We start from the raw sequence: 12,500 nt of genomic DNA on the forward strand, positions 1-12,500 counted from the left end.
AATTTCAGAGAAGTGAAGAAAGTGAAACTCAAAAGAGTGTTATTGAAGTGGATTACCAAAGGGTAGCCATGAAGTAAAAAAAAAAAAATAAATAAAAAAAAAACATACATAGAGGGAATGAAGTGATGTTCCAAAGAATAACGAAGAGCAAGGAAAACATGCAAAAAGAGTCAATGAGTAAAGAAACCTCTTGGGAATGTAATGCACAATGTTATCAAAAGAAAATAAATAGGAAAATTCTGATAAAATTAAAGTGGTACGCACAAGTTAAATGAAAGTAAAAAATGCGCCGACGTTTCTTCGGCGCATTCGAGTTTTCTGTACAGCGTATAACGTTGTATGAAACTTTCAGCCACGGCCCGGTGGTGGCCTGTCTTGTTGGCATCTATAGCAGCCCCAAACGCACGAACATGGCTAATTTTGACCTTAAATAAAATAAAAACTACTGAGGTTACAGGGCTGCAATTTGGTATGTTTGATGGCTGGAGATGGATGATCAACATACCAGTTTGCAGCCCTCTAGCCTCAGTAGTTTTTAAGATCTGAGGGCGGACAGAAAAAGTGCGGACAGAAAAAGTTGGACGGACAGACAAATGGCCATCTCAATAGTTTTCTTTTAAAGAATACTAATAAATCTGGATATAAAATACACTCGGAGTAAGAAAATGTGAGAAATATAACTATATCCATCTTGAAAACGATACTAAAGAAACACATATGGTCTTGGGTCTGGTCATTTCCTGCGCTGGTAAATGAATATGATACTATTTGCTTATCATTTAATGAGAGAGAGAGAGAGAGAGAGAGAGAGAGAGAGAGAGAGAGAGAGAGAGAGAGAGAGAGAGATAAATGAATATGATCTGTACATTCCACGAAAGTGAATGCAGGTATATTTAATTCGGATCTAAATGAATATGATCTGTACATTCCACGAAAGTGAATGCAGGTATATTTAATTCGGATACTAATTGCCCATCATTTAGAGAGAGAGAGAGAGAGAGAGAAATGAATATGAGCTGTGAATTCCAAGAAAGACAACACAGGTACCTATTTACTCCAGACACTATTTGCGTACCATTCAATGAGAGAGAGAGAGAGAGAGAGAGAGAGAGAGAGAGAGAGAGAGAGAGAGAGAGAGAGAGACTCAATAATCCTAACCTCGATAGCATATGGATAAGAACTCAGAGCAACCGTTGCATAAAAATCAAGTTAAGGGGCAACCAGGAACGAGTTTAACGCCCTCCTTGTTCAGTTACCCAAGGATGAAATGCGTAGAGAGAGAGAGAGAGAGAGAGAGAGAGAGAGAGAGAGAGAGAGAGAGAGAGAGAGAATGTTGCACGTACTCGTATCTGGCTTCTAAATTTAGCTTTCCGCTGAAATGTCAAAAAGGCCGATAATGATGATGACATTGAAGAATGGCGCAGATTCAATGATGAGAGAGAGAGAGAGAGAGAGAGAGAGACCTCTGAAAAATATCCAAGGATCTGGACACAGAATAATGCTTTACAGAAAAGAAACTGAAACAAATTAAATCACAAGACTTAGTTACGATGCAAACAAGAAACAAAAGCGTCCGGGGGTGAGAGGGGGGGGGGAATACACCTGCCTCTGCTACAGTCTTCTAGACTAAGGCAAAAAACTGACAACACTTCACCATCCTGCAAACAGGCTTCCTGCATACAGGTACCTGACGCTAATCCCTTTTGTGTGTGTGTGTGTGTGTGTGTGTGTGTGTGCCTATGGGCAAGATATGATAGTTTGAGAGAGAGAGAGAGAGAGAGAGAGAGAGAGAGAGAGATATTCTGTACAAGGTTCAACGGCAAGACAGAAATAGAAACCCGTTTCTACTTAAGATACGAAACCAGTTTCACAGTCGAGCACAGGCGACTAACCTGGACAGGCAACTCTAATAATAGACGATGGCTATGGAGGAAGAGTTCAATGATACGACGGCTAAAAACGAATGAATCCATACCCATATGAACGTAAATACACTCTCGCATGGTGCACTGTAAACATTTCTGAAGGGTGTTTGTAGCGTCCCTCCAGCCACTAGCTGCACCCACTTTCTGGCATTTTACTTCACCTCCATTCCTGGTTCCTTTCTTCAATCTTGCTGTCCAGCACCTCTAACTGTTGCTTCTTAGTGTAACTGTGAGGTCTTCTCCCAGTTCGACAGTTACTGTAGATCATGGTACACTGTACTTCGTCTTTATTTTCTGGAACTCTTTTGGCTTGCTGTCCAACCGCTCCATCTTTTCACTGTCTTTAGCACTGAATAGCCGAAAGTACCCCAGTGCTTGAAAGCATTCATTTCATATATCATATTAAGCACATACACACATTAGTGTAAGTGTGTGTGTGTGTGTGTGTGTGTGTGTGTGTGTGTTTCCTGTGTTGGCTGTGCGCGTATCCACTATTTCTGAGTCAAACAAAAAAGTAAGTAGAGAACAACGAAAGTTCAAGGCTTCTCGAGGCGCATCAGAAAGAAAGAAGGAAAAAAAAATTTTCCTGGCCAAGTTGGATTAAACGCCATGAAAGACCGTCTATTCCCAATATTTCTTTGATATTTCTTAGAATCTCAAAAAATGAGTTTATTGTACTTATGCGACATATGTCAACAGACCAAATATTACTATTTTCTACCAGGCTGCAGCCACAATACACTTTGAGTATAGACTAATAATGTAATTCAATACCAGACCTACGCAATGCTGGAGAGTTTTGAGCTTTCTTGACCTCAAGTTTTATCTATTTAATGATGCTTTTATGACGCCTCGTGAGACTCATATCGTAGAAAGAGCTTAAGGCAATTTCTTCTTCTTTACTCAATTCTTCCACTCTGTATATAAATTGTAAACACGGCCTGAAGCCATTTCCATTTTTTGCAAAATAATCGGAAGAAAAAGCAATTTCCTCCATTTGTAAAAAAAAATCGAACGACCCCTGATGCAATTTCCTACATTTGTTTACGAATCACAAAAACAATAGGACTAGAGGTAATGTCATTTTTTTTTTTACAAACCCTGAGGTTCTATGAGGCCATTTCCCTTATGCTTCTGGGAATCGTAAACAGAGCCTGGAGAACAATGACCTATTTGCAACAGAATCTTATGAACAGAATTAGACTGTGCTTGAAAGACTAGCCTGTGTCACTGGCTCGTGCTTGCTTGAGTAATCCTGGACTTACGGACCATTACAAAGTAAGGTTTTTTATTTCTACTTCTTCAGAAGTTCATGCAAAGGCGCAACGCATGACTCTTTAATACAATTCACCTTGCATTTTAATACTTTACTTACATTTTTATTTATTTATTAATTTGTATATTTATCTGCTTTTCCAACAACCGATCTCCTCTTCCTGTATTTCCCCTTACTTTCTCTTGCTTCTTTCGAATGAACGCCATATTCTGTGGAAGCTTGAAATTCGAGTCAATGGCCCCTTTGGTGGGCTTGTTCCATATGAATAGGGTTCATCTTCTGAATAATAACAACAATAAATATACTATTAAATAGAGCACATATTCATATACAGGAACATGGGAAAACAGTGCTAATAATCTACTTTTTTTTATTCTTTTTTTGTGACAGTAAAAAAAAATTCTGAAACCAAAAAGAGGTGTGTGTGTGTGTGTGTGTGTGTCTGTGTGTGAGAGAGAGAGAGAGAGAGAGAGAGAGAGAGAGAGAGAGAGAGAGAGAGAGAGAGAAAGAGAGAGAGAGAAAGAGAGAGAGAGAGAGAGAGAGAGAAATTCTGTTCAGCCACTAATAACCAAGGCATAATTAGTTAAAGGTAACTAAAAGTGAGGTCCAGATAAGAGTCTTGATTTACGGCAGGCGTCCATTAAGCTTTTGACGGATTTAATGGAAAATTTCTGTCTTTCCATTCTTGCTTTTTGTGAAGGAACAACGCGAACCAGGAAATAATTATCTTCATTTCTCCCCATAGAAGGGATTATATATTTTTGTATTCTCTAAGATTTTAAGTCTAAGATTTATTTAACAGTAAGTTTATTCCGGTCTTGTTCCAGGTCGCCTCTTCATCAAAATAGAGATAAGAACAAATCTAGGTTATAAAATAGAGGTAAGATGAAATCTAGGTTACAAAATAGAGGCAAGAAGAATTCTAGGGTACAAAACAAATAAAAAAGAAATCTAGGTTACAAAATAGAGATAAGAAATCTAGGCTACAAAATAAAGATCAGACGAAATCTAGTTCTAAAATAGAGATAAGAAGAAATCTAGGTTACAAAATAGAGACAAGAAGAAATCTAGGTTACAAAATAGAGATAAGAAGAAATCTAGGTTACAAAATAGAGATAAGAAATCTAGGTTACAAAATGGAGATAAGAAGAAATCTAGGTTACAAAATAGAGATAAGAAGAAATCTATATTACAAAATAGAGATAAGAAGAAATCTATATTACAAAATAGAGATAAGAAGAAATCTAGGTTACAAAATAGACGTAAGAAGAAATCCAGGTTACAAAACAGAGATAAGAAAAAAAAAAAGTACACCTTAGTTTAACCAGACCACTGAGCTGGTTAACAGTTCTCCTAGGGCTGGCCCGAAGGATTAGACTTATTTTACGTTGCTAAGAACCAATTGGTTACTTAGCAACTGGACCTACAGCTTATTGTGGAATCCGAGAAATGAATTTTTAACACCAGAAATAAATTCCTCTAATTCTTCACTGGCCGGCCGGAGACTCGAACTCGGGACTAGCAGAGTGCTAGCCGACAACTCTACCGACTCGTCCAACGAGGAACTTAAGAAATCTAGGTTACAAAATAGAGATAAGAAGAAATCTAGGTAAAAAAATAGAGATAAGAAGAAATCTAGGTTACAAAATACAGATAAGAAGAAATCTAGGTTACAAAATAGATATAAGACGAAATCTGAGTTACAAAATAGAGATAAGATGAAATCTAGGTTACAAAATAGAGATAAGAAGAAATCTAGGTTACAAATAGAGATAAGAAGAAATCTAGGTTACAAAACAGAGATAAGGAGGAGAAATCTGGATTACCAAATACAGATAAGGAGAAATCTAGGTTACAAAATGAAGATAAGAAGAAATCTAGGTTACAAAATAGAGAAAAGAAGAAATCTGGGTTACAAAATAGAGATAAGAAGAAATCTATATTACAAAATAGAGATAAGAAGAAATCTAGGTTAGTTTAGAATAACTCTACAGTTCATCTTTTCATACGCAGTCACTCAAAAGTGCAAACACAGCCTTTTCCCCTCAACTCGAATTGGGATATAAAATTTAGGCCACAGGCCAATCGCTGGGGCCTACGATATCATTCAGCGCTGAAAGGGAAATTGACAGCAAAAAGGTTTGAAAGGTTTAACAGGAGGAAAACCTCGCAGTTGCACTACGCAACAACTGTTAGGAGAGGGCGGAGAGAAAGATGGAAGAAAGAGAATATGAACGGAGGTACAGTCAAAGGAATGAAAGGGCTTGCAGCTGGGGGCCGAAGGGACGATGCAAAGAACCTGAAGTAATGCCTACAGGGCACGGCGTGAGGAGCACTGATGTCACTAGCCCTCAAACAATGAACATAAAAAACGTTCTTCGGTTAGAATCCACGTCAACAGTAATCACTTGACGAGGTTAATTGAAATCATACTTAAAATTCTTAGGAAATAAAGTCATATAACGGTCGCAGTTTAATGCCAAATAAAAGAAACTCGGCAACAGCAGTGCCACTGGAAAGAGAAACTTGCAAAACAGAACGTCTGATAAAAAAAAAAAACACACACAAACAAACAAATGCGTGTAAAGAAGCAGACGCTCAAGTCTCTCTGATAGCACAGCGTTCTCTTCATGGTAAGGAGACACGAACCCGACACAATTGCCCAAATCACGCTCAGTCACTAAAAGTAAAAGGGTGAACAGCCTCTCTTTCTCCAGTGATGGCAAACTTGCCTCTTCAAAGGAACAGAGACACAGTTGTTCAGCAAACACAAAGGAAGGTGCGAAGATCCACAATCTGGAAATAAATGGTATGGAACACTTTTCAAGCAGTTACGTAGCTCTGGAGACCAGTGTCCAAAGTGCACTATTGCCGAAAGACCAAGCAATTTGTGCAGACGTATCAATTTCTTTTCCTCAGCGTTGTTATTCAATCTACCTTTACTTCTTCAACGTCCAAACACATAAACGTGCTGAGTCTCAGTACTTCCCATCTCCTGTGATTCTACGTTAACGTCAAAGCGTATGGCTTACTCTTGGCCTTAACTAATTGCAAACTAAATCTCCTTTAGTTTTCATCATCCTTCGTCCAAACTAGTCAACAGCTACTTCCCCTAACTGACCTGTGGTCACTATGCTATTATCCCTACCATCCTTAATCCCCTCAAAACTCGAAACATCCTACATCAGCAATCCTTCGTCAATTTTACCTAACACTCCTTCATTTCAATAGGCCTACTCTATTCCAATTTACACCCTGGGGAAGAACAAACGGAGACCTATATATACACTCTCCTTCCCAGCTACGCATAAAAGCAACCCAGATCTCGCTAACCCAGTTATTATCATTATTCAGAAGATGAACCTTATTCATATGGAACAAGCCCACCGCAGGGGCCACTGACTTGAAATTCAAGCTTCCAAAGAGTATTACGGTGTTCATTCGAAAGAAGTAACAGAAGGTACTGTAAGAACAGAAAGATGAGACCAATTATTAGAAAAAAACAATAAAATAACAAATTAACAAGCAAATAAATAAAATAAAAATGTAAGTAAATTGGGTATTAACCCGGTATGTATCCGCCTCCGAGGTGCTAGTACTAAACATGGCGGTAGCTCAATGGGACGCAGTGTTTAGTACTAGCCCCTCGGAGATCAGAGATATCGTTTATTAATATAGAGTTTGTTGACCACACACCATAGAAATGGGTTTACATAACACTTTAATCCCCGAGAGGCTAGTACTATAAAGACGGCGTCACTGCATGAGTTTGCAAAGGAATTTGACAAAGGTGGATACATACCGGGTTAATCCCGGTAAGTTGCATCCCCTTAAGTGATCCTCACCCTTCTCCCTCCCCCTACTATACCCGTCCCCAGGAGAGCGGAGAAGCGCACACGGCAGCAGCCTTCCCGCTATGCATAACGTCATCATGGACCCAGGACACACCAGAACAGAAAATGATTTATTGCACTGCATATGCAACGGATCGAAGCGTCGCATCAGGCAAATATGACACTTATGAGCGATCGGTGAAATCAAAGGAAAGCCGCCAAAAACGAGGAACCCTGACTTGCATACGCTAGGGCACTGGGGTCTGCATGATAAGTTGGGACACAAGCCGCTACAGCTAGCTACTGCTACAAGTGCCAACAAGCGTGAGGCGATTACGTAAATTGAGAGAGAGAGAGAGAGAGAGAGAGAGAGAGAGAGAGAGAGAGAGAGAGAGAGAGAGAGAGAGAGAGAGTAGTAGTAGTAGTAGTAGTTTAATTTACAGAAAGTTTTCATGGCATGACAGACGAAGAAAGAGAGAGAGAGACAGTTAGATTTACAAAGTTTTCATGGCATTAAAGACTAAAGGAGAGAGAGAGAGAGAGAGAGAGAGAGAGAGAGAGAGAGAGAGAGAGAGAGAGAGTTTAACTTAAAGTTTTCATGGCATGTAAGACGAAAGGAGAGAGAGAGAGAGAGAGAGAGAGAGAGAGAGAGAGAGAGAGAGAGAGAGAGAGAGAGAGAGAGAGAGAGAGAGAGAGAGAGAGAGAGATGTCAGACAGACGAGAGAGAGAGAGAGAGAGAGAGAGAGAGAGAGAGAGAGAATTTAATTTACACAAAGTTTTCATGGCATGGAAGAGAGAGAGAGAGAGAGAGAGAGAGAGAGAGAGAGAGAGAGAGAGAGAGAGAGAGAGAGAGAGAGAGAGAGAGAGAATTTAATTTACACAAAGTTTTCATGGCATGAAAGAAGAGAGAGAGAGAGAGAGAGAGAGAGAGAGAGAGAGAGAGAGAGAGAGAGAGAGAGCACGTGATGCTGCATTTGTAGTCATGTAAGCAATTACTATCAACTGACTGTAAACGGAGTCTCGTCATAACAATGGAAGAATTTTGACTTATCATCAAGATGGCGGTCACAGACCTTCAATTCAGTCAATAATACTGTACACAGATAACACTTTCCCCGAGGATGATCGTACAAAATCTCTCTCTCTCTCTCTCTCTCTCTCTCTCTCTCTCTCTCTCTCTCTCATCATGTACACTGTGTATATGTGTATATATATATTTGTTTATGAGTATATAAATATATGTATGTATGTATATATATAATTTTATATACATGTATATATATATATATATATATATATATATATATATATATATATATATATATATATATATATATATATATATATATATATATATATATATATATATATATATATATATATATATATATATATATATATATATATATATATATATATATATATATATATAATATATATGTTTGTGTCTGCGTGTATTCCAATAAATTATTGACTGGCTTTAGTTTTCCTTTGACATGTATACAAACATCAGCAAAATCTCTCCCTCTCTCTCTCTCTCTCTCTCAACGTGAATCCACAAAAACGACCTAAAATTCGCCCTAAGGTCTGTCTGAAAACCTCACGAAACGTCTCAAAAATTGACAGAAAGGTATTCCCTGATTTGAACGAAACAGCGATGAGAACACCGCTACCAAAAAGGATCAGAGAATCGGGCGATTTACGAAAATGAAATACTGGCGAACTTTCATCTCCCAACTCGAGAATTTCGCCCTCTCTAACCACAGCTCATATTCTTACGTAATGCCGAAGTCTGCCGCGGCGCTGTTACGTAAAACCAATGTCTGCAACGAAAACGGCAGCTGTCACTGCTGCGCTGCGCTGCGCAACAGTTTGCAATGGAGACTACACCTTTTCATTATAACGCAATGAAAACAATAACTTTTACTGTTTAGGTTCAACTTCAGAAGTTCAAGTGAAGATGCAATGCATTACTGTACTAATGAAATTCTCACTATATTTTAAATATTTCACTGAAATTTTTATTTATTTATTTACTTTTTTTTATTTAGCTGTTTTTCTTATAATTGATCTCTTTCTGTATTTCTCATTACCTTCTGTTACTTCTTTTGAATGAACACCTTATTCTTTGGAAGCTTGAATTTCACGTCAATGACCCCTGTGGGTTTGTTCCATATGAATAGGGTTCATCTTCTAAATAATAATAATAATAATAATAATAATAATAATAATAATAATAATAATAATAATAAAGTCTACAGCGAAAATGGCAGGCATAAGAGTATCGATTTGCTCGCGCGTTTTTCAAGAGTCAATTTGATCGGGATGGGTAGCTGGCACTGCAAACGAGATTCGATTACGCTCCAGAATTTACACAGCTGAAGGCGACCTCCCTCCCTCCCCCCCGACCCTCCGCGGTTTTCTCTTGAGAGGGATCGTCATTCAATTTCGTTTTCTCTTCGGATATGGAGCCGGTACTCTACAGTTTTCCTTGCCTAAATCTCTCTCTCTACTCTCTCTCTCTCACTCTCACTTTATATATATATATATATATATATATATATATATATATATATATATATATATATATATATTATAACGTTTCCATCCTCCCAGCATCTTTTGGATACACTTGTCACTACAAGCCTTGAATCACAGCGGGGAATAAATGAAGAAGCCATCACATACCGTGGCGAGATTCGACCCAAAGCATTTGAAGTTTCCGAAGAGCCCGCTATAAGAGGCTATGATATGAAGAATCAAAATTTTAAAAATCATTACCCTTTTTTTAAATGAAAATTTGGCTGTTATTATTATTATTATTATTATTATTATTATTATTATTATTATTATTATTATTATTCAGATGAATAATCCTATTCGTATGGAACAAGCCCATCACAGGGGCCACTGACTTGAAATTCAGTCTTAAAAAGAATATGGTGTTCAACAGAAGGAAGTAACAAGGTATATAATGGGAAATGCAGAAAGAGAAGATCCCTTATAAGCCAAGTCAGTAACTCTGGCTAAACGACAAAATAGGAGGTCAAAGAAAAGAGCGCTTATCAAAACAAAATCTAAACTAATCTTTGTTATCTCCTTCCTGATTTGATACTCTAATTATCATCGCATCAGATAACTGGAACTCTAAGTTACCGAATTCATCCAACCTCCTTCGCCTTGCAATTTTTTTCTTTTAATCTACCTGCCAAACTTCCTTGTAACAAGTGCATCAGAAGTGGTTAACAAGGAGGAGGAGGAGGAGGAGGAGGAGGAGGAGGAGGAGGAGGAGGAGGAGGAGGAGGAGGAGGAGGAGGAGGAGGAGGAGGAGGAGGAGGAGGAGGAGGAGGAGGAGACCCCCCTCCAAACAACTCTGCTGCAACTAAAAACAACAAGAGCAAAAACCCCACCCCCTCCCACAGGCTCGATCCCAGATCCCCAGCAGCCCTCAATGAATTACTTGCCCTGTTCTCTGGCACCAACGAGGAGGGCATTGCCCGCTCCATAACCCTCTCCCCCCCAACCCCCTGCACTTCACACACCGGATGCCGCCTCATTCAAGAGAAGATAAACCCAAATAGGAGAGAGACAAGGAAGGACAAAAGACGCCATGTCCCAGCAGAGACGTCTCAGACACACACAAGGTTAGAAGACATATTGCCCACCGACTCCACAAGATAAAGGATATAATTATGCACGGGACAAATCTGAATAATAAAAAGAACAGGAGAGGCTACGTGAATGTGAGCGAGAAAGCGATTGTCAGGCGGATAGAGAGAGAGAATGTATAAAATAAACTTGCTGAGAGAGAGAGAGAGAGAGAGAGAGAGAGAGAGAGAGAGAGAGAGAGAGAGAGAGAGAGAGAGAGAGGGAAAAAATAAACATCGTTACAGAACTGAAACAGGAGTGGCTACGTGATTGTGGCAGAGAAAGCGATTGTTAGGCGGACATAGACAGAGAATGTATAAAACAAATTTACTGAGAGAGAGAGAGAGAGAGAGAGAGAGAGAGAGAGAGAGAATAAACATCGTTACAGGAATTGAGACATGGAAACATTGTGCGGAAAAGGCTTTGGACTCCAATCAAACTTTTTTCCAGTGATACAACACTGATGGAATGAGAATTATTACAACCACATCTTGCAAATTGAACTTAGACATGTATAATACTCATGCACTGTCTGCAAAGATATGTAATATATATTAAAGTATTAAAGCACACATAAGAGGTAAAAGAATCCCCTTAACACAGCGACGGAATTTAACGAAATAAAAATATTCTCTCCGTATTATCTCAACATCGAATCGATTTATGCAGAGTCAGGAAGCCAAGAATTAATCAGCTTAAATCTGTAAAAGGCTGCGTGTATATTATATACTTTTCTTTTAAAAGCTCCCAGTGAGATAGGAAAAAAACGCCCAATAAGATGATAAACACTAAACAATATAAATGTAACACTAAACAATATAAATGTAAAAAAACAAATAGCATACTATTTGGCTGTACAAAAACAAAAAAAACAAAACCACCATTATGATAAATATGAAGAAAATTTAAATGGAAAATACGCAACATAAATACAAGTGATAAACACATCATCATCTACCAGACAGCATAAACACAAAAAAAAAAAAAAAAAAAAAAAAAAAAACAGGTCTTGAAGATCCCGCCATGTAAACAAGCAACCAAGCAAGCAAGAAAGAAAAAAAAAAAAAGAAAGTAGTCGGCCAGCATCCCCGTCCCTTTTTCCAATGCACATAATACCTCGCTTGGCCTTGTATGACTCGACAGGTTTATCAGGCAATGCTAGTGCGGCATCCATCACAGTAATGGAACCCATTACTTCTTGCCTTTGCTTGCACCTCTCTCTCTCTCTCTCTCTCTCTCTCTCTCTCTCTCTCTCTCTCTCTCTCTCTCTCTCTCTCAGTCGCCATTCCACGACCTCTATTGCTATTCTTTGCTTTGTGGATGGCTGTTGCTTTCCTAATGCCAAACATTTCTCTTTGTCACTTGTGTCAAGAGTTGCTAGCTCTCTCTCTCTCTCTCTCTCTCTCTCTCTCTCTCTCTCTCTGTGTGTGTGTGTGTCTGCATTAGTACTGTATAATAAACATGCGGAAAATGTTGTCATGCGTATTCAAGGCTTTTGTAAACCACATTTTTGTCCTTACATATATTACTTTAAAGAAATTTTCCTCACAACTTCAATACACAGACGCACACACACACACACACACACGTATATAGTATATATATATATATATATATATATATATATATATATATATATATATATATATATATATATATATACACACACTCTATTTCATTTATATACTTTTAAAATTATTTTTATAACTAATTTACTTCTTATTGATGAGTAATATTATATATATATATATATATATATATATATATATATATATATATATATATACACACACACACACACACACACACACACATATA

At 38.1% G+C, this 12,500-nt stretch overlaps 1 protein-coding gene across 19 annotated transcripts in view; it reads right to left on the reverse strand.

The window, feature by feature from the left end:
• The window catches only part of LOC136825321 (hypoxia-inducible factor 1-alpha-like), a 458,510-nt gene that overhangs the window by 245,469 nt on the left and 200,541 nt on the right, over positions 1 to 12,500 (reverse strand). The gene's annotated exons all lie outside the window — the stretch shown is intronic.

This window comes from Macrobrachium rosenbergii, chromosome 37 (assembly GCF_040412425.1).
Source record: "Macrobrachium rosenbergii isolate ZJJX-2024 chromosome 37, ASM4041242v1, whole genome shotgun sequence".
Classification (NCBI taxonomy): Eukaryota; Metazoa; Arthropoda; class Malacostraca; order Decapoda; family Palaemonidae; genus Macrobrachium; species Macrobrachium rosenbergii.